Here is a 23,690-nt window from a genome sequence, read left to right on the forward strand (position 1 = left end):
TTCCTTCTCCTTTGAACAGGTTATTCATGTTCTTAGTCTACTTTTCTATGAAGTTATTTATCATTTTAATTTATTTTAAGAGTGCCTTATGCATGAAGTAAGTTAGTAATTTGACATTTTAATTGAGATCCTTTCCATTTAGACATTTTTATTTTGACTCTATTAACCATAAGTCATCTCTGCTGTAAGGCAGACATGACAACTACTTCCTTGAATGTTTTTCTGACTTTGGAATCACCCAACTTGTCAGACTTCCTAGAACATCACTGTAGGTACTGACTTCAGCTACTTCCTGCCTCATCACCTTCAACAAGAGTGAATTCTTGGTGATTTTGTAAAATCACCCTATTAAATTTCTTACTTCCTGCATTTCTCATGCTGTCCCCTCTGCCCAACATACCTTTTCCACCCTTCCCACTAAACCTAGGTAAGGGCTGGTCGTCACTAAGATTCAGTGGAATCGTCTTTTCCTCCTGGAAGCCTTTGGAGTGAGGTTCCTCTTCCATATCAAGTAACACCCCAGCACACCTGTGTCGCTGCATGTAGGGCACTGTGCTTTAACCATTTGTGAGTCTGGATTTGCTGTTAGACTGATTTCCTCAAAGGAAGAAAATATATTTTATCCATTTTTGTATTCCCAGTGCCATATATGTGGTAGGTTCAAAATAATTATTTGTTAAACAAAGGAGGGAAGAAAAAGAGGAAGGAATGAAGAAAGGAGGGAAGGAAGAAAGACATTTAAGGAAAGTCCACTTACTGATCTCTACCTTCTGTTTTCTTACCTCTGTGGCTTATCCTTCATGAACCAGAATAGCATTTAAAAGTTATCACCTAATGTTCCAAGTCATTCTCTGAACCTTCAAAGTGGCATGATCCAAAGAAATAAGATTGTCTTTCAATCTCTATTTCTCTTTTTTTAAAGGCTAAATTATAGTATTTACTCAAGCAAAATATTTCTTAGGCTTTATTTTGGATCAATCATAAATTTATTTGCTTTTTTTTTTTAGATGACTCTCATTATGTTGCCCAGGCTAGTTTTGAACACTTGGGCTCAAGTGAATCTATTACCTCAGCCTCCCACACATTATTTGTTGTATCTCCTGATTTTGTGTTATACAATTTTCAAGTCTGTTTCATATAGATATTAGTTGATCCTCACACAATTCTGTGCGGTAACTAGAATTGATGAAACACCATTTCATGGATGGAGAAACTGAGGTTTGGAGAGAGAGAGATTCTTTTTTTTTCTTTTTGGTACCTTTTTGTAGGTAACAGTTATTACCTGTGGAGCCAGGACTGAAACCCAGGCCTTCTGACTAAATCCAGTGCTCTTTCTTCTCTTCTATTTTGCTTCTTCATATCCTAGTGAAAGTTTGATTTTGATTGTATGGCTGCTTTAATAATGTGTTTCAGCATACCTGTGCAAGTGCATCTGCATTTGTGTCTGTTACATATTTAAAACTCCAAGAATGACCCAGTATAAGAGTAGTTTCTATTAGTTACTTTTTAGCAACACCTCCTCCATCAAAAGAATCTGACCAGATGGGCAGACTGTGTGGCCTCTGCAACAGGCAAGGTAATTAATTTCTCTGGGTCCTTTGGCTGCTGCATTCCACCTGCCCTTTCTTCTTTTCTCTCATTCTCATCTGTCAGTCAATAAACTCTTAGGCATCTATAAAAATTAGTGTTTATAAAGAGTTTATAGTTACATAATCGCCATATTTGTTTTTTTCAAAGTAAGACTTTACTAAATAATTTCAGCAACATAAATAATATGCTAAAGAAAAGAAGGAGGAAAAGCACTGAAAAGTCATCAGTGATTATTTCCTGTGTGTTGGGATTATGAGTGCTTCATATTTTCTTTTCCATTCATGTGTGTATGTGTGTGTGGGTGTGTGTGTGAATGTGACATTTTTCTATAAAAATGTTACTGAACTATAATTGGCCATCCATAAAGTTGAGTGGTCTTTAAAACATCCGCAGAGCTGTGCATCCTACTTCACTAATTCCAAGATATTTCCACCACCCAAAAAGAAGTGCCTTGCTCATTAGTAGTCACTCTCCATTTCCCTCCTCTACCCAGACTCTATCAACTACCAATCTACTTCCTGCCTTTATGGATTTGCTTATTCTGAATATTTCATATAAATAGAATCATATGACAAGTGATGTTTTGTGTTTGGCTTCTTTTTGTTTTTGTTTAATGTTTTCAAAGTGCATCCATATTGTAGCATTCATAGGTACTTTGTTAATTTTTATTACTGAATAATATCCCGTTGTTTAGATATATCTTATTTGCTTATCCATTCATCAGTTGAAGAACATTTAAGCTGTCTCCACTTTGGGGTTATTATGGAAAAAAATGCTGCTATGAATATTCATGTATAAGCTTTTTGAAAATACATATTTTCAATTCTCTTGGATATACATAGGAGTGGAATTACTAAATTGTAGCTCTTAAATTTTCAAAAATGGCATGTGTGTGCTACAAAATATACTAGTTAAGAAAATAAAAAATGAATTTTGTTCAAAAATTAACTTTACTTCTATCTTTTTATTTTGAAGAGGATGTAGATTAGCAATTAGACTAACTTCTTGACTTACTCATATCTTCTAAGCCTCAAGAAAACCAACCTTTCTGCCAGTTCCAGCAAGTAAGCATCTAGTGGTTTAGATACCAGTCTAAATCTTCTAAAGTACACAAGGAGAAAACCCACGAAGAGTCTGAGTAGTTTGTACTTGATGGATTTTCAAGTGTTAGGGGAAAACTGAAAAATTCATTCATTCAAGATCTTAGTTATACTGATTACATCAACCTGCCTCTTAGAGGGGATATAAAGAAGGTTCTGCATTGTTTGGCTGTCTTAACCAAGTTAATCAGAGGCTTCCCCCTCTTAGTCCTGGGTCCAGTCATGTTTCTGCATGACTAAGCAGTGGCTGAGCCTGGATTACAGCCTCCCAATCTAGTGCTTCCTCCCAGCCTACAGAGAGCCTCTGAGGGAAGGGGAAATAAGATTCCTATGCAAGTCTGTGATTCACGCAAGTTTCGATGGATTTAAGTCTTCAAAGTTGAAAATCTCAAGATAAATCTCCTACCTACTACTGCTAGGACATCATGATACTTTCCTGGTTGTTGCAATTCTTATAGTCCATCTGCAAAACCCTCGGGTCTCCTGAAAGAATTATTCATGTCTCATGAATAACCACAAAAATGTGTTATAATCAAACAGGAACAAGGGTCTTAGCCCCACAAAAATTGAGGTGTTGACCTGCCAGGGGAAACCCCTGTTTCATCATATGTAAATGAGGGTTTTCAGAAGTCATTTTTTTAATGTGCTGATATCACTCATCATTAGTATCCACACATATAAATATCTTTCGACTATCTGGATCATCTACAAAGGAGGATTCAAAGAAGTTCTTACAGATACTGGGCAGTCATTCTTCCTGGTGGTACAAGGTATGTCCTTTGAATTATAAATAATTTCATTTTATAAAAGATATGGACAACTAAAATGTTGCAAATTGAAGAATTCCTTAATACATTGAAAATAGCATTTTAATTCACTTGTATAGTTACAGCATATATTTTTATTTGGTACTTTAAATATTATCTTCTATGCTTATGTGTGTATGCTTATATTTATTTATTTTGGTATATATATTGTGAATACTTTACTCTGATGTTTGTTGTAGGTTATATTAGGGCTTTAAGACAATTAATGTCTAAAAACAAATTATAGAAAAAGAACACACAAAAATTCTACAGATGTGGATTTTTAAAAGTTAATTTGGAAATGTACAACCCCCTTTCCTTCCTACATATTTTTAGAAACATGAGAAAAAAATGGGAACAACATTTACAGGTAAAAGGAGAGAACGTAAAGAATGTTAGCATTCCTAGTTGGCAATGTGTTTACATAAAAGGTTTTCTTTACTCTCTTGAAGCTCTCTTGAAGTCTCTCTTCCCATGTCAAATATTATTTAACATGATTTTTTTAATCAGCTGTTGACATTTTGGGTTCAGGATATACTCTTATGACATTTCATAATGTAAGAGAATTGGATATGTGCTGTTATTTTCTGTTTTAAAATAATATTTATAGCTCTCCTTATAAAACATACTTCAAATGGCAGAATTAATTTTTGTTTGTTTGGAGGGGCTCAAATCCAGATCCTTAATCATGCTAAGCAGACACTCTACCATGAGCTATACCCCCAGCTCCAGAATTAATTTTTATGATAAGTATTAGTTATAAATTATATCATTTACTCATGAAAATGAATCAATACACTTTATGAAAATTATAGTATTCTGCTTATGGAGAAATACTACATTATATTTATGTTCAAAATGCTTCATCTCCCTTCTCTTACTTCAAAACAATGAAAAAAAGAAACTTTATATATTATTTTAAAAGGGTAATAGCAACGCTTCTAAATTTTTCTTTTATATCTGCAAAATGAACATGTCAGGGCTGGGGTTATGGCTCCGTTGGTAGAGTGCTTGCCTTGCACGCACAAGGCCCTGGGTTCAATCCCCAGTACCATACACCAAAAATAAATAAATAAATAAATAATAAAAATAAAACTTGCCACAGTAGAAGACAGAAAACTTTGTACCAATGTGGATTTACTAATACATCAAATAGTTTACATCATACTATAAAGAACTAACAGGATAGATATCTATCCATCAAGGTCACCGTTCTAACCAATGAAAAAATAAATATGAAAAAGCCATGTTTTCAAAAAAAATTACTAGAAATGAGTATTCTATTAAATTCATTGAGAAAATATTCCTAATAAGCATTAAATGTTTTATGCTATACATAAATGGTAGAGATCCTGAATTATGGATACACATTATTCTGAAGACATTTGAATCACAATCTACATTCCAATCATTTAATGTCCTCCAGCATCTCTAAATCTCTAATCTACACACCCTTTGGTTCCTTGGAGAAGAGCCTTCAGCCCAGCTACTACTAGCTCCTGAGCCACATTATAGACTGTGAACAGGAAAGAGTTCCATATTTCCCAAGTTAAAAAATAATACTCTTGGGCTGGGTGTTGTGGCTCAGCAGTAGAGCTCTCACCTAGCACATGCAAGGCCCTGGGTTTGATCCTCAGCACCACATAGAGATAAATAAATAAAATAAAGATACTGTGTTCAACTACAACTAAAAAATAAATATTAAAAGAAGAAATAATACTCTTGTTTTACTTGTAGATAAAGTTGAAAGATGAAAGTGGTGATTATGCTCACTGCTCTTTTGCTCACAGCTGATTGCATACCGGTAAGTAACCTCTTAATGCCTATTTCTGCAAATGTATGAATGGTTCATACATTCTGACTTTTAGTGACACCCAATCTTGGCAACAACAACAAAATAATTGTGGAGGAAAAAATCCACCATTTCCATTTTTAAGAGTTCCTTTGGACCTGAAAGCTGCTCTTTCTATTTTAAAGATCCTTGTTAGAAAAACAAGAGATTTGAGTCATGGGGAATGGAGGAGCCTGGCCTCAGAGCACAGCAGTAGTTCTCAACTTTATTGTCCTTTGGAATCATTTGAGAAACTTTTAGAAGCCCTAATGTCTGGGTGCCACGCCCCAAAATCTGACTTTATTGGTCTAGAGTTTGATCCAGGTATGGTAGTTTACTTATAAACTACCCAGATAAGTATTTCAGTGGGCAGCCAACGTTGAGACCCACTGCAGTGAGGGAGTGACCCCGGCAGGGGGAGCTGATTGCTCTGGAGTAGCTGGACTCAGAGACAGCAGACAGAGGTAGTGGGTGGAGCAGGACTACAGCTCAAGTTGTTATTATGAACAAAGGGGAGCGTAGTATCCCTGAGAGGATGACCTGAGGTAATATGTCCCAGTCTTGAAAAGGATTAGTGACTGTGGTTAGCATATTCAAGATTCATTCACTCATTCTGAAGACCAAACTTTACTGAGTATCTGCAAGTCAGGCAATTGTGTCAGGTGCCAGGATAGCACATAAAACAAAACACAGATCACCCGTTCAAAGATTTAGAGATTAAATTTAGAGATTACATTTCCTAGTCAATTACTGTGATTATCATTACTGCAAATTTCCTCCATCTCCATATTTTCTGTCTCTCAATTTTCACAGGAAATACGTTTTCATCCTGGAATTCAACAGTATCCTTTCTTAAGCTGGAAGGTAATTCTTTGCTTTCTCATTCTTTCCATTTAATACTTCAATTGAGGATGTTTACTGTCTCCTTGGAAGATATGATTTAGGGAGAAAACATTTGACATTTTCAAAGTTATATTTTCAGGAACATACAGTATGATTAGGGTGGGAGCAATGGTGCTCACCTGTAATCCTAGCTACTCAGGCGGCTGAGGTAGGAAGATCACAAGTTCAAGGCCAGCCTGGGCAATTTAGCAAGATGATGTCTCAAAATAAAAAAATAAATAAAAAGAGCTGGGGAAGTAGCTCAGTGGTAGAGAGCCCTGGGTTAATTGTTGGCATGAAAAACCAAACCAAGGGGCTGGGGTTGTAGCTCAGTGGTAGAGCACTTGCCTAGCATGTATGAGGCACTGGGTTTGATCCCCAGCACTACATAAAAATAAATAAATAAAATAAAGGTATTGTTTCCATCTACAACTAAAAAAAAAAAAAAGAAAATAAAAATAAACCAAAGCAAACAAACAAACAAACAAAAAGTAAAAGTGGAAGGTTTTCTGTGGGGTAAAGATTAAAAACCTAAGACAAAAAGCATAGGAAACAGTCTGAATGTAGGAGATGGAAATTCTGCCAATTAGGGAATGTCATCAGAAAAACCTCTCGGGACCTGCAAGGACTATTAACACACACCCTGTGTCACCTGAACTCACCAACTTGTTTAGCTACTTCTCTTTTGCAAATAAGGGGACAACATCAATCATGAAATATCACTTATGAGCAAAGTTTGAAATACAAATCAAAGGGTTTAAAGAGTCCCACCACAAAGAAATGATAAATGTTTAAGGAGATGGAGATGCTACTGACTCTAATTTGATCATACTCATTGTATACATGTTTTGAATTATCCTATACTTCATAAATATGCACAATTTTTGTGTCAAAAAATAAAAATAAAAAAATAAATGGAATTCAAGTGAGTAATCAGAAACCACTAAGATGATTTTGGTTTTGTAAATTAGTGTCTTTACTTTTCAGAGAGTCTATAGAAGAGTGACTGCACATTGATAATTGATGTTTCACATTGTAAACCTGTAAATACATATATTATTCAAAATTCCTCCTAAAAAGTCATATGTATTTATCTGAGATAAATTTGGCAATTTATCTCAATTGCCAAATTTCTGCTTTTTTTTGGCCATCATCCTTAACACAGATGTAGACCTGCAGCTTGTGGCCTCTTTACTGCTTTGCATCTTCTTAAAGTTGCTTGGAGTACCTTTGAAAGCTCAAGTTTCTGCTCAGAACAGCTTGCAGCCCTTCTGCACCTGGTTTTCTGCCTTCTTCCTTTATAGAATGAATAGCTTGGTAGAGATAAATCACTATAATCCTAAGACTCCGTGTTGTTTTTCCTGGTAGAATTAATATTTGGAAGTGTTTTTGTACTGCCATTCATCTCAATTAACCCCTAACTCCCTTCTCTTCTATATGACTGCCAAGTTACATTGCAGCAAGCTTCTATACTTACCATGGACCTTAAAGCAATTTTTGTAATTTCTTCTTTTAAGTATTGTATTATTTTCTTCAGGACATTTAAAAATATATTTAAACTTAGATGAAGTTGTTTAAAAATTAAATGACACATGACTGCAATTTCCTCCTTTTTCTTGCAGCGCTGTCAGAGGTTATGTGAACAACTGAATTACTGTGTAAGTTTTTATTCTTGTTTTTCTGTTTGTTTGTTTATTATGAATACTGGGAAGAGGAGTGAGGGCTCAGGAAAATAAAGGGAAGGACACAAAAATGTGAAAGTCTTTGATGTTTGTTATCATAATACTAGCTATTCTTTTAATTTATGCCTTCTTTTTAATAAAACTCCAAATAATTAGTTATGGATTTGAATCCCCAACCTAACAAAACTGCTAATTAATAGAAGAACTAAAACTTTTGAATTTGTCTGAAAAGGATTACTGTAAAATTTCTGAAAAACATTGAGAACAGTTATTAATACTAGTTCTCTCAAACTTCAATTCAATGTTGCTTACCAAAAAATAATATGAGAAAGAAAATTTTAAAGGAAGAAAGCACTCACTTAAATCCATAGAATTTGATTTTTAAAATGTCTTTGATTTTAAAAAAAACTTATTGTTTTTAGTTTTACTTAAAGTGTAATTGTTTTTATTTCTCTTGCTTGGGGTCCACAGTGATTCCTGAATCTTCGGAATAATAACTTTCATCATTTTTGGAAAATTATTATTTATTATCTTATCAAATATTACTTCTTCCCTATTCCCTTTCTAGTCTTGACCTTTACATTGATTATGTCCTTTACTATAATTTCCATCCTTTTGTTTCAATATACTTCAATCTTATTATTTTCTTCTGATTTATCTTTCGGTTCACTAATTCTGTCTTCAGATGTACTTAACATGATATTAAACCAATTGATTGAATTTTCATTTTAATTATCATTTTTCCAGTCCTGGTTATTGAATCCAGAGGTGCTCAACCACTGAGCTATATCTCCAGCCCTTTTTATTTTTTATTTTGAGACAGGTTCTTGCTAAGTTGTCAAGGCTGGCCTTGAACTTATAATCCTTCTGCTTCAGCATCCTGGGTTGCTGGGATTCTGTTTTTCAGTTCTAAATGTCATTTGATACCAAAAGCTGCCATTTAAATACTTAATCTCTCGAGCAGCTTAGTCATAGTTTTTTACAATCAGTGTGTAATAATGCCTCTTTGGGGGTCTCTGAAGTATCTGCTATTGTTTCTTTTTTCTTTTATTTTTCACTGGAGCAAAAATATGTTTTTAACCTCCCATTTTGGAATTTCTTCAGGAGGAATGATTCGTGTTTATTAAATGGGAAACATTGCTTATGAAAACTTTAGAAATAACTTGAGGGTCTGGATGAAGTTGTCTTCCACCAGAGAGGATTTACTTTGGTTTCTCTTGTGGTATGAGATTTGGCCATGACATTCACAATTTACCTTGGTCTAATAAGAGACTGAGAAGATGAGAACACGTCCTTCTGGTTCACCCTTCACTCCTCAGGGGAGGGCCTTGGGCTTCTATTTAAAACCCTGGTTACTTACCATGACCTTTTCTCTCTGGTAGCTCTTGGATGGGAACTTTCATTCCTCAGCCCTGGAGTTTATCAAAAGCTCTACTCTGCTGCTTAGCACTACTTTTGGAATTGCCTTTTGCCTTGAGGGGAAAAGTAAAACAACATGCCTCCCTGGGATTCTTGCCCTGTAACATTCGTGGGTCCATAAAACTTTCCAGTCTTAGATCTGCTCCCTTCAAACATGCTTTAAAAGAATTATTTTTGTCCAAGTCTTCTAGTTCTCCAGAAGGATAGGCTGAAAGACAAGGTTGAAAACAGAACGCTCAATTTTCTTTTTAAAGAAATAAAGTACTTTACATTTTATTTATTACCTATCATATATATTCCAATAAACAGGACTTGGTTATAAGTTAATGAAATTTTTAAAAAATGGTATTGGTTGAAAATACTTCCCTTCCTACACATGTAACTTAAAAATATTATTATTGTGCAGATACTCAATATGTGGCTTTTCCATGTCAAGTATTTATAAACGCATTTTTGTCTTGGTTTTTCTTTTATCAGAAGAAGCCACCAATAGACGGAAGAACTACCATAGCCCCATCCTTACCACCAAGAATAGAAATTGATCGTTTTGTGACTTTTGATCCTCTAATCCCTCTTGATGACAGGCGGGGAGATTCATGATGAATGAAGTTCTTCAAGAATGTCATAACCTAAAGCAGCATCTTCCTCCAATCAGTATTTAGTACCACAGCTGAAGGTCAAAGATCTTATCTCACTGCTCCTTGTGCTATAGCATACCTTTTTCGATGCAATGCTTCAATAAAAACTTCATATCATTATTTTATTCCTAGTGGAATATCTTTTCCCATCATTATTGGCATTATAAAGAGCGACCAGGAAAATGACCGTAGGAATCTAAGAAATAAGATCTCTTTCCCCCTGGAAAGTTATATGCCTATCATAGAATCAGGGGTTATATAACAAAGGAAAAGGGGGATAACACTATGAGGAGGAGCAACCTGTAGCCTCTGTGGAACTGGGGTAGATGGTGGGTGACAGAAGGATTCTCTACCCCCCACATTTAGCGCCTCGAAGAGATTACTTGGGGAGTTTCTAGCAAAAAGAGAGGAGATTATAAACCTTTTAACTGGATAGAAAATTATGAAGCCATGGGGATGTACACTTAAAATTTTCTTTTGTCTTAGTTTGGAGGGAAATTTATAAATTTCTCCCTAATCTGTCTATAGAGATCGTTAAGGTTTAGATCTGGAATGTCTTTCAAAGGCTTATGAGTTGAAGGCATGGTCCCTAATTCAGCAATGCTCAGAGGTATGGATTTGGGTAAGTGATTGGATCTTGAGGGCTCTGATCTATCAGTGGATTAATCCATTGAGGGATTCAAAGCTGAATGGACTACTGGGAGATAGTGGAAACTTAGTTGAAAGGAGTGGGTTCTTGGAGGTGTGCCCTTGGGAACTATATCTTGTTCCCCATCTCTTCTTATTTCGCTCTGCTTTCTGGATGTTATGAGGTGAGCGACTTTGCTCTACCATGTCTTTCTGCAATCATACTGCCTCACTACAGGCCCAGAAACCATGGACCCAGCCAACCATATATTGAAACCTCTGAAACTATGAGCCAACATAAATTGTTCCTCCTTTAAGATATTTTTCTCAGGTATTTTGTCACAGTGATGAAAAACTGACCAACACAGAGATGCACAAAATAAAAAGAGCAAGAAAAATTTTGCAGATGTTACTCATTTTCCATCTTTACAAAAATATAGTCTGTTCTCCAGGAATAGAAACAATAACCCAGCCATATCTAATTACCAACAATGATCACAGTCTAGTAGTCCTTCTGTTCCTCTGTGATGGGAAAGTCAGTACATGGCATTCATAGAAGACTTTGGTCTTCTTTGGGAAGTTTTCTAAAGGTATTTCTTCATAGCTTCATGTAACAGGGTCACACTTGGAAGGCAAAGGGAATAGAGTTAGTGTAGGAGACATGCAACTATTTCATAGAAACATGAAAAAGATCTACATGTAAAGGGTCTTAAAGGCACTGAATCGACAACACCTGGGAGCTAGTCGGAAACGCAGAGGAAAGCAGGCTCTGCTGCAGACCTAGGAAGCAGTGTCTGCGTTTAAACAAGATGTCCGGTGCTCCTTAGTCTCAGCATCAGTATACTGACATCTGTGAGAATGCCTCTAGCAACAGGGAATTCACTCTGTGCCGAATATCCCATTTCATATTCATTCTTTAGCTAGCTTTGAACTTGAAAACGCATTATTCTTTATATGAAGTTAAAATGTGATCCTAGTCCAACTCTTTGAGGTCTCATTAAATAAATCTAATCTATTTTCCCAAGGATCCTTCCAATAATATTATCACTCCCAGTTAAAATTTATCAGTTCAACTATTCCCTTTGACACATATATCAAATATCCTAGGAATCTTCTCCAAACACTCTTCAGTTTTTATGTAGTCCTTACCCCCAGTCATGGTTTTTCAGAATAGCACATAATACCACAGAAATGATCAGAAAAATGATGAAAGTGAAACAATTACTTCCTATATTCCAGATTCTGTCTATTATGATTAAGGGCTCTATCATTTTAACCACTAAGTCCTTTTCATGTGCTGCTGAAAACCTGTCTGAGCTCATCTGTGCTGGCTCTAGGACCTAAGAACAGGGCCTTGCATTACCCTCTGTTATTTATCTGGTTGGACTCAGTTCATCGTTCTCACATGGAGATGTTTTTAATCTAGATTCTATCACTGAACATATTTCAGTTTACTAGTACAACATAGTGTCAAGTTTCTCTGTTCATTCATCTACCCATTCACCAGGTTATTTTATTTAAATATTTATTTTTTAGTTGTAGTTGGACACAATATCTTTATTTATGCTGAGAATTCAGCCCAGGGCCTCGCACATGCTAGGTGAACGCTCTACCACTGAGCCACAACCTCAGCCCTTCACCAAGTTATTTTTAAATACATTTTGGTCCAAGGCACTTGGAAGACAGAAAAGAAAAAGACAAGCTGGGCTTCTATCCTGATGGGTGTCTCCTTGTTTCCAGGCACTATTTCATGTAGCTAGGAAGGTGCTATAAAAATAATAAAATATATTTGAATGTGTGGCAGATTCTCTTAAGGGTTATGAATTACAGTTTCATGACAAAAGCCTGGAGAACAGCTACAATACTCAAGCACATCCTTCCGTGGCTAATTGACACAGTTGTATTCATCCTGACAACCGGGGGCCTGCAGGGAAAGGCAGGAGCTTCCCACAGCTTCCCTGCCCTGGCTCCACTTGAGGGTCATCCGGAATTTTTTCCTACTATGGTACTGCTGCCCTATCCCAGACCAATGAAGCTGACATTTCCGATTGTGGAAGGAATCAGGGAATCAACATTTTAAAACTGCTTTAGGGAGTTTTAATGTGCAACCAGATTTGAGGATTACTATCCTACCTGGATTCTCCTAAGCGAAGCTCTGGGACTTTTCTGACCCCCATGGTGGTCAGTGTAGCTCGCAGTCCCTTAGATCTGCTATGGCTTGAAGATCCCTACCAAAATTTCTGTTGAAATTTAATTCCAAAAGATTAAAAGGTGGAACCCTTAAAGGGGATTAGGTCATAAAGGCTCTATCTTCATGAATGGATTAATCCATGCATGGATAAGTGGGTTATTTCTAGTGGATCTGTTATAAAGCCAGTTTGACTCTATTGCTGGTATGAACTGCTCTGGCCATGTGATGCCCTGCACCATCTCCGGACTCTGCAGAAAGTCTCCACCAATGAGAAGGCCCGCCTAAGAGGTGACACCTTCACCTTGGACTTCCCAGAATCCAGAACCATGAGTTGGATAAAACTTTATTCATTATAAATTACCCAGTCTGTAGTGTTCCGTGATAGCAACAGAAAAATGAACCAAGACATAACCACAGTTGGGTGAAGAGGTTCTCTAGCTGTGGGGGTGGGGTGGAATCATGGACCCCCATGAAAAGCAGCACTCCTTAAGATTAAGGGAATAAAAATTGAGAGGGGAATGAGACAATCAGGTACCCCTGCAAAGGACAAATGCACTCCAGGAATCTTAACTCTTAGCTTGTTTGCATGGTATGTGCTCTCTCCTGCTTTCCTACACTAACTCATGCCTTCTTAGCTACTCTGTACCTTTCACCCTCCTACTCCCACTGTTCTCAGTCTCATCGACCTCAGAAACAAAATGCATCATTCAAGCAGGTATACCGTCCATGACTCTCCAAGGATAAACAACATCAAAGTACAACTATTGAGGAATCATTAAAACAGCAAATTCCCAGGATGTTTAACCTAATTATTCTTATGATTGTGTTTCCTCCCCTGTCCCCAATTTATGATCTGTGTGCTCTCTTCACAGATGTAGCAACTCGTTTGCATCCCAAGTATCTTAAGGCAAAGATGATCCTACCAGGAGAGAAGTACTTGGCTCAGGGCTGACCACCCCTCCCTCCCTCAAGGTTGAAGTGCTCACACAGGACCTGCAAAATCAACACCTCAGAGAATGTTCTCAAAGCCACCCCTGAAAGCAGCTCTTTCACTTTAATAAAACTAGCTTTATCCTTTGTCCAGAGAACCTACTTGGCACACTTTCTTCGTCAGTGCTGTATCTCTCTTTTGCTCTAGCAAGAAGTCCCAATAAAATGTTGTTCTGGTCAGAGTTAATCCTTTAACTGATTCTTTTGATGGACAGCACAAGAACCCACAGTAAAAGAGCCCACCCAGAAGTAACAGGATGGGATGGGAGCAGGAAGAGGGGCACTGTAGCACTCCTTGGTTGTCACGGCATGTGATGTGTGACCATGTGTTAGCATGTGCTCAAAACTCAGCTGGAGTAAGAAAGGCAGGTTTTCCCAGCTTCCTCTATTATATCAAGGTAATTCTCAGACACATTTGTGCTGGGTACAATTTTGCTTTTTAGAAAGCTCTATTTGATGAATTTCCCCCATAGGATGTGTTTTTTATGTCTACATTGGCCAAACTTTGACACTTTGTCTTTCCCTGTCAATTGTTGGAAGCAACATAGGAAATAAGGAAAAGAAGCATTGTTTATCTCCAAGAGTAGAACTTTCATGATTAAAACCATCCGGATTCTAAACCTCTGCATCTGGGACAAACAAAACAAAACAGAACAAAACAAAACAAAATAATGGTCAAAAGATGAGATATAGCTTGGGTTCATTTAATTATAATATGATGTCTGTGTTGTATTTTTCTCTGACCATAATTGTGAGTTTTCAATCAGTTGATTAAAAAATAAATAAATATGCAACACAAAAACCCCCAAAGCTGATACACACAGAATTTCCAATGTTGCTTGTCTACAGGATTTGGTTCCGCTTGTTTTGAGGGGCCCTCTGGTGAGATTCTCAGGTATGTGTACAGTAGGTCTGGGCCTGCCTTAACTGGGCAGTGCCTGTGCACTTCCTGTGCAGGGGAAGTGTCACTCTTTGTCATTATGTACCACAAGAGGTGCTGTGGCTGGCTGCAAAGTCAGGGGTAAGCAAGTTTTCGAAAAAAAAAAAAAAATTCTGCAGACAGTCGGTCGCTCCCTATCTGACATCATGTTTGTGTAAGGCCTATTGTCTAAAAACACACAAAGCCACAGAATTCTTTGCCAGGATATTTTGTGGGGTTAAGAGAATGCCTTGTTGGCATTGCTCCCTGATGGAATCTCCTCTTTGTCTGAGTGCACTTCATCAGCAGCCCAGGAAGTCTTAAGTTTGGTTTGTTCTGAGCTCAGTGAAACTTCAGGCCTTAGTCCGAGTCAGTGCTCCTGCTATTGAAAACGGCAACACGGAAAGGTCACTGGAGTGGCCTGTGTGCATGTGGTGGGTAGGCAACAGACTATCGGTGTAGAAATAGATTTTAGAATTTTTGTGTTTTTAAATTCCAGACGTTTACACTTAATTTTCAATGAGTTCCATAAAGCACATTCTATGCATACTATGTAAGCAGTAGAACATGGATATAACTGGAAAAATAATTGAGCATACACAAAATTTTATGTGATATATGTGTGTGTGTGTGTATATACATATTATAGGTATATGTTCAACTTTTTTGTGTGAGTGATAAGCAGGGTAAAATAAAGCAAAAGTCCCACGAGTAGAATCCTGAGGTAAGTGACCCTGCTGATCAGCCCACTGAGGTTTCCATTTCTTTTAATTCCTATGTTTCTCCTTGTAGTGCCCCTGAAGGAAGAAAACAATGACAGAATCAATGAAGTTTGTGACGGTGGAAGATCCTTTCTTTACCTTTCTTTGTTGCTCAATTAGAAGTGATAAGACTATAGTCATAATATGTTTTGCCCATTCCTAGACTTCTAGAAACATAGTATAAGAGCCAAAACAAAACAAAACAAAACAAATCTACCCCAAGTCTAAAGAATCTATTTTTAGAAAATTAAAGTCTATTGAAAAAAAGAAATGAAGGGAGGAAGAAAGGTTAAGTTGAGGATATAGCTCAGGTAGTAGAGTACCTGTCTGTCATATGCAAGGCCCTGGTTCGATCCCCAGGAGTAGAGAAAATTAGGATCTATATTGGTTGGGCACAGTGACACATGCCTGTAATCCCAGCAACGAGGGAGGCTGGAGCCAAGGCAGAAAAATCACAAGTTTGAGGCTAGCCTCAGCAATTTAGCAAGACCCTCAGCGACTTAGCAAGACCCTCTCTCAAAATAAAAAAAATAAAAAGGACTGAGTTGGATTGGATATTGGGAAAGTCAGCAACTTAAGTCAAAGGTACGACTCAGTGGGAAAGCACCCTGAGTTCAAGCCCCAGTACAACCTCCTTTCCACCCCGCCAATTTACTTACTGTAGACTTGTTGTTGTTGTTGTTGTTTTGTGTGGGTGGTGCTGGAGACTGAACCAGAGGTGCTGAGCTACATCCTTTTTGTTTTGAGACAGGATTTCACTGAGTTGCTGAGGCTGGTCTTGAACTTGTCATCCTCCTGCTTCACCTTCCTGAGCAGCTGGGATTATGGGTATGCACCACGGTACCTGGCTTTACTATAGGTTCTCTAAAGTCATTCTAGTCATTTTTTTTTTTAAGTTAACAAAGCAGGTAATTTAAACATTTACTGGCTCTTAGACCCTATTTTTAGAATTATTGTGGAGATCAATTTAGGTAGCATACTCCTTTGCCTAAGAAGAGAGCTTATTAGTTATTGGTTTCATTATGATTGTTTTATTATTATTTTATTTTTAGTTTTGGTTTTAGTCTCATATACGCCATCCCATTTGACCTGACTTTTTTGAGGTGTTTCCCAGATTTCTGGAGTCATCTGGTGCTGCCCCTGACCTGCGCAGGCAGCTGAACTTAAGGTCGCTCGTGTGAATTTCCAGAGACACCAAATAAAAACACAGACACACACTTTACCTTTAAACAAGCTTCAGGAACAGTTTCTCTGCTCTCAGCCTCAGGCTCCCCAAATGGGAGAGCAAGAGAAAGTCATGAGAGTCTGGTGAGCACGTTCGGAAGTGGGCCTTTACTGGGGGGACCCTTATTCATAGAAAGTTCTATCCAAAAAAGGCCAGAAGGTGCAGGGTTACAAGGGACAGGTGAGTGTAATTCAACCCAAGGGGCAACATGCCCTCAACTTCCTGAACCCAGACAACGCCCAGATCACTATGAAATGCAGTGAAGGTCGAAGCCTCTCTCTTCAGGATGGAAGGTGCGAGTCATTCCGAGGGGCTCCTCACAGTCTGGGACTCTGGGAAACTGATTCTCTCTGAGCCCCTCTCCAGGAAGGCTTAATCTCCCTGCCCATTGCCTGTGACAACATGGATAACATAGATGCTTCATTGTCCTGTGATATGGAGCATTCTTACAGCGCAGGCCTGTTTTAAAGTGGCCAGGATGCTTTTGCTCCAGAAGGGACCCGACAAGTTTTCAGCCTAAAAGGTGATACCTTTCATCTTGGTGTTCCTGCCACCTAACACAGTGTCTGAGGAATATTCATTGAGTTGCATTGGATAGTGTGAAAGGCAGCAATTTAAGTCAAAGGTACGACTCTGTAAGTGTGGAATATCAGACAACACAATGGGGACAGAGGGAGACAGTCTTTGGAGTTAATGTTCCTCAGACAGCACCACATGAATGGCAGCCCAATCTGTCTACATAAAGTCAGTCTAGTTGTCTTCTTTTATCAGCACAGGAGAAAGAGTAGTAGGTGGACAATGGCCCAAGGTAGGGGGTGATGGACAGGGGTAGGCCAGAGGGACACACTGGATCTCATGGGAAGTTGGTTCTCAGGGCAAAGGTGCCCAACAGCTGGAAGTCCATCCTGTACAGAACTAAGGGACCTGGGCATCTCTGAGGGACAGTACAGTGGGCCTGTGTTATAGACAGCTCAGGCTGCCTTAAAAACAGACACTATTTTCTCATAGCAGTGGAGGCTGGCAAATCTGACCTAAGGTTGCCAGCCTGGCCAGGTTCTGGTAAGGCTGCTTTCTTGCTGTGCCTTACATGGAAGAGAGACTGGGAGAGAAAGAACGAGTGCACTTTTTTCTCATAAGGGCATCAATTCCATTAGGAGGACCTCATGATTTCATCTAAACCGAATTACCTCCCAAAGCCCACACCTCCTAATAACGTAAATTCTGGGAAACATGATTCAGCCCGTAACAGCCTGGGCTGCTGGGTTGGAATCTGTATTAGTCAGGGTTCTCTAGAGGAACAGAATCAACAGAAGGTATGATTACAAAAAGGAGATTTATCATTTGGCTTACACGACCAGAAGCTGGATAGTCCACAGTGGCCATCTGTAGGCTGGAGAGCTGGAGGAACAAGTAGCTGCTCAATCCAAGATGCTGACACCTCAGAACAAGAGGGATCAACAGTGCTACCCCAGTCCAAGACCAAAGGCTTCTGGAAACTCCCTAGAGAATCACTGCCAGAGTCCCCTTTGGAAGCATGAAGAAGCAAGAGTCTGATGTCCTCAGGAGATTGCAACAGCAACCAAGAGTCTGTTCAAAAAGAATGAAGCTTCCATCTGCTGTTGCTTCCTTGTTCTTCCAACTTTTATTCCAACCAAGCCACCGTCCTATTGGATGGTGCTGCCCATGCTTATGGAGGGTCTGCACTTCAGTTCACTATCCCACATGCCAATCATTCCTAGACACACTCTCACACCTAATCTAATCAAGTTGACAGTTCAAATTAACCATTACAGAATCCTGATCTTTTCATAGACAGGCCTTGAACTCAACCTCACTGTGTCTCAGTTTTCTCATCTTCAAAATGAAAATAGAAATAGTTTCTACCTCAGAGTGCTTGTGTGAACAGTGAGGAAATCAGTCAAAGAGCTTGGAAGAGCATCTGTAATGTGGTAAAAGTGAGATACAGTGTAAGTTATTAGTATTAGCTATTGTTGCTCAGGGTGGTGGGGGAAGACAAAGGCACTTAGGTAGAAGTGGACCCTGCATTTGAGTCCAGGATTTTACCTTATCCAGATCAACATGTTCCACTGGCCTCAGAAGTTGGCTTCAAATGACCTGGAACCAACCCAGGTGCACTGTCAACATACAGCTTCTTGTGCAGAACATTGGGCTCCTCTTCCTGAATGGTATTTTTTTTAAAATTTTTTAATTGTATTTATTCTAATTTGTTATATATGACAGAATGCAATATAATTCATATTTCACAAATAGAGCACAATTTTTCACATTTCTGGTTGAACACAGAGTAGCCACACCATTCGTGTTTTCATACATGAATAGATGTAATGATGTCTCATTCCACCATCTTTCCTACCCCCATGCCCCCTCCCTTCCTCTCCCTCCCCCTTGCCCTATCTAAAGTTCGTCTATTCCTCCTGTGCTCCCCCCACCACCTGCCATCCCCATTATGAATCAGCATCCTTATATCAGAGAATACATTCAGCATTTGGTTCAGCATTTGTTTTTTGGGATTGGATTATTTCACTTATCATAATATTCTCCAACTCTGTTCATTTACCTGCAAATGCCATGATTTTATTCTCTTTTAATGCGGAGTAATATTCCATTGTGTATATGTACCACACTTTCTTTATCCATTCATCTACTGAAGGGTATCTAGGTTGTATCCACAATTTAGCTCTTGTGAATTGTGCTGCTATAAACAATGATGTGGCTGTGTCCCTGTAGTATGCTGTTTTTCAGTCCTTTGGGTATAAACCAAGGAGAGGGATAGCTAGGTCAAATAGTGGTTCCATTCCCAGTTTTCCAAGGAATCTCCATACTGCTTTCCAGATTGCTTGCACCAATTTTCAGTCCCAATAGCAATGAAGAGTGTGCCCTTTTCCCAACTTCTTCACCAACCCCCCGCCCCCCACCAAATAATCAAATCAATAAATGGGCCAAGGAACTGAACAGACATTTCTCAGAAGATGATATACAATCAATCAACAAATCTATGAAAAAATGCCTGGTACTCTTGCAGGAAGAATACCAATCACTACTCCTTCTCTCAACATTATTCTTTTTCATTTTCTCACTTTTCAGGGAAAAATCTTTAAGGATTATGGACAGCCATTCTTCAGTAGCTGGAAAACCCTGCTGTCAGGAGCTGACACTTATCCCAGATCTTCCTGTGATTCAGTCCCAATGAAGGTATGGCAGAAAGGCCACCCAAGCAGGAAATTTCCAGACAGAGGACACAGGGCAGATGTCTTGACAGCACTATGGTCTTTTTAAGCTCCCAGATACCATTTAGCTTGGTTCTTCCTCTTTCCAGGCCTGTGGTTCTCAGCATGATCAGAACCTCCAACCTTTTTTTCCTTTTTTCTGGTTCTGGGGATTGAACCAAGGGGTACTCAATTATTGAGTTATATTCCCTTTTTTTTTAAATGCTGAGACAGGGTCTCAGTTCTCCAGTCTGGCCTTGAACTTGCAATCCTTCTGCCTCAGTCTCCCAAGTCACAGGGATTATAGGTGTGCCACTGGTCAGGCTGCAACCTCCACTTTTAAGTACAAATCTTTTATAATGGTCAGGTGAGTTTCCAGTAATGAAGTGTACAGGTAAAACAACTTGCCTATACATTTATGTTCAAAAAATTAATAGAATTCTCTAACTATATTATAAAGCAATAATAAAAAAAGAATAATTTATAATAAAGCAATAGGTATTTCAACATGTAGATGCTCAGGCATGACTCTGTTAGGAGACGTTTCTCAGGCCTTTGTGCTTCTCAGCAGTGCAAGAGCCACAAATGCCAATAGTAGCAAGTGGCCATTGGTGAAGGGGTTTTCCAAAATGATGGGCATTTTCTGGGAAAGTTCCAGATAAACCCAAGTTAAATATTGCCTGGATTTACCTAAGAACCACTGGTAAAATATTCACACGTGCCCATTCTTGTCCAAACCCAAAGAGCCAAATGTGAGACAGAAGCCTGGCGGTCTAGATCACTCTGAAAGGGTCAACTGGAGTCAGATAGCCATTCAGATTCCAACCTGTCAATCTATCTTGAGAACTTGGAGAGTTATTAACCTTTCTAAACTTTCACTTCCACACCTGTAATGCAGACACAAAAATACCCACCTGATGCAGTTATTGTGAGAATCAAATGAAATAATGTGTAAAAAGCACTGTACTCAGAGATGAACCTGTTGAAAGCTCTCAAGGAAGGACTTGAGGGGGTAGGAGAAGGCAGGAGAAAGTTAATAAATATCTACATTGGGGCTCTTTAGGTGGTTCCTGTTTCCAGAGGTGCAACCCATGACCTGCAGTCCCTCCTTGCACTGGGAGGGAGCTGAGCCCAGAAGGGAACATCCCCAGGAAAGCTGAGCTGCCAGCCCACTGACTCACAGGGTGCAAGTTGGTTCCCCAGGTGGCTTTTGTGGAAGCTACTGAGTCACTGGCCTCCCTTCAGGGACTGCAGTGTAGACAAGAAGATATCTCAAGGGTGAACAGATAGTGAATGAAGTGTGTTCACTGTCCGTGGTAGGGCTAGGGTGATGTGGGTTCTAGAAGCAGCCAGGGCCTTGGTGGTGTCCAGTGCTTAATCTGTTTTTCTAGGGTCCTTAAGGCCACTAGTTATTTCTGCTTTAGGTATTTCTTTGCTTTTGAAAGTTCCATCTTCTGACATAGCTGTGCAGGAAGTTGTTTAGTTCGAATGCAACCAAAGTCGCCTTCTGTTGATGTATCAGCAAATATTGACTAAGTAACCACTGTAGGAATACACTTAAGCCCAGGAGGCAGAAACCTACTCTTTTTATTTAATCTCCTAAACAGACTATAAATTCCTTGACAGCCAGGACTTTATTTATTTCTGTGTCTACTTGGTGCCCAATTCAGAGCATGCTAGTCATAATAAAAGCTAGAAACATGAGAAAAATTGCTTATGTTCTAGGCACTATCTGAAGGGCATCATGTGCTCTGATTAAATTTCGAATTTTCCCCAAGTCACACAGCTAGTAAGTATCAGAGTCAGGACGCCAAACAGAGGCTGTGTGACTCCCAGCCTGCTGTAAACACTGTGCTATATTGTTTTCATGGTAAACAATAGGTATTAAATAAACAAAGGCTGAACAATAAAGACATCATCTATGTGCATACAGATATTTATTTTACAAATAAAAATGTGTCACCTGTGCTTTTAGCAGCTCAGCATGGTTCATTTATATGTTCATATACATATTCATATATGTATTCAAATCTATGCATATATATTTATTTATACATACCCTGTCTTTAAGAACAATGCAAACATAAGCCCAACCAAAAACCTATTTATATATGAAATCATGTATATTTATATGTTTCCATTTATAATTTCCCACATTTATAATTTCATTTATATATTCATATATCTTGATATGGATACTCATTCCCTAAACCTAAGCTTAACCCTACCACTAAATTGAATATAAAGCATAAAAATACTGTTAAATCTATACACACTTGCATATGAAACCATATATTTTGATATGAATATTCATATATATTGACATATATTTATATATTCACACATATATTCATATATGTATTCATAATATACATATATTCATTTATATGTGCATCCTTTTTTCAATTTTTTATTTGTTATTTTAAGTTATACATGGCAGTAGAGGATATTTTGACATATTATAAATACATGGAGTATAACTTCCTGTATTTGTATTTGTACATGATGTGGAGTTACACTTGTCTTGTATTCATATATGAACATAGGAAAGTTATTTCCAATTCATTCTACTGTCTTTCCTATTCCCTTTCCTGTTCTCTACCTTTTATTCCCCTTTGTTTAATCCAAAGTACTTCTATATCCATCCCCTTATTGTGTGTTAGCATCCACATATCGGAAAAAAATTCAGCCTTTGGTTTTTTGGGGATTGGCTTATTTCACTTGGCATAATAGTCTCCAGTTCCATCCATTTGCTAGCAAATGGCATAATTTCATTCTTCTTTATGGCTGAGTAATTCCATCGTGTGTGTGTGTGTGTGTGTGTGTGTGTGTGTGTGTGTGTGTATATACATATGGATAGGTTATGGTTAGGCATATGGTTACATTTGTCTTAAAGATAGGGCAAGCATGGGCTGGGATTGTAGCTCAGTAGTAGAGTGCTTGCCTAGTATGTGTGAGGCACTGGGTTCAATCCTCAGCACCACATAAAAATAAATAAGCAAGATAAAGGTGTTGTGTCCATCTATAATCAAAAAGAAAAACTAAAAAAAGATTGGGTAAGCACATATAAATCAAAATATAAATATATTTGAATATATATGTAAATACATGTCCAAATAGATATAAAAATTCATATAAATATTTATCAGTATGTAGGTATAGTTTTAGTGGTATGTTAAGGTTTGGAATTAGATTATGGTTAGAGTTAGGGATAGGGAATGAACTTATACATCAAGATATGTGAATATATAAATGAATGTATGTGTGAAAACATGATATATGAAAACAAAAATATATGAAAAGATTGATTGTTGGGTGTATGGTTACATGGGCTTTAAAGGTTGGGTAAGTACATATAAATGAATGTATGTCTATTATAAATACATATATGGTTGTGTACATGAATGTGAAGATATCTGTCCAAATATATATGAATATTTAATAAATATGTATGCATTTTTATATATGTGGCTCTAATTTTTGAGGTTATGTTAGGATTTGAAATTAGACTAGGGATACTTTTATGGTTAGGGTTAAGGAATGAACATATATATGATGACAAATGAATCATACATGAATATATGTGTGAAATGATATTTGAAGACATACAACTATGTATAAGACTTTATTTATGAATTGGTTAATGATTAGGTGTATGCTTATGTTGGTTTTAAAGACAGATTTAGTATATATAAAGGAATATATATGTATATTATGAATACATGTATGAGTGTATATGTGACTATATAAATGTATATGTCAAAGGATATATGAATATTCATATAAATATATATGGTATCAT

Source organism: Urocitellus parryii, chromosome 10, assembly GCF_045843805.1.
Source record: "Urocitellus parryii isolate mUroPar1 chromosome 10, mUroPar1.hap1, whole genome shotgun sequence".
NCBI lineage: Eukaryota > Metazoa > Chordata > Mammalia > Rodentia > Sciuridae > Urocitellus > Urocitellus parryii.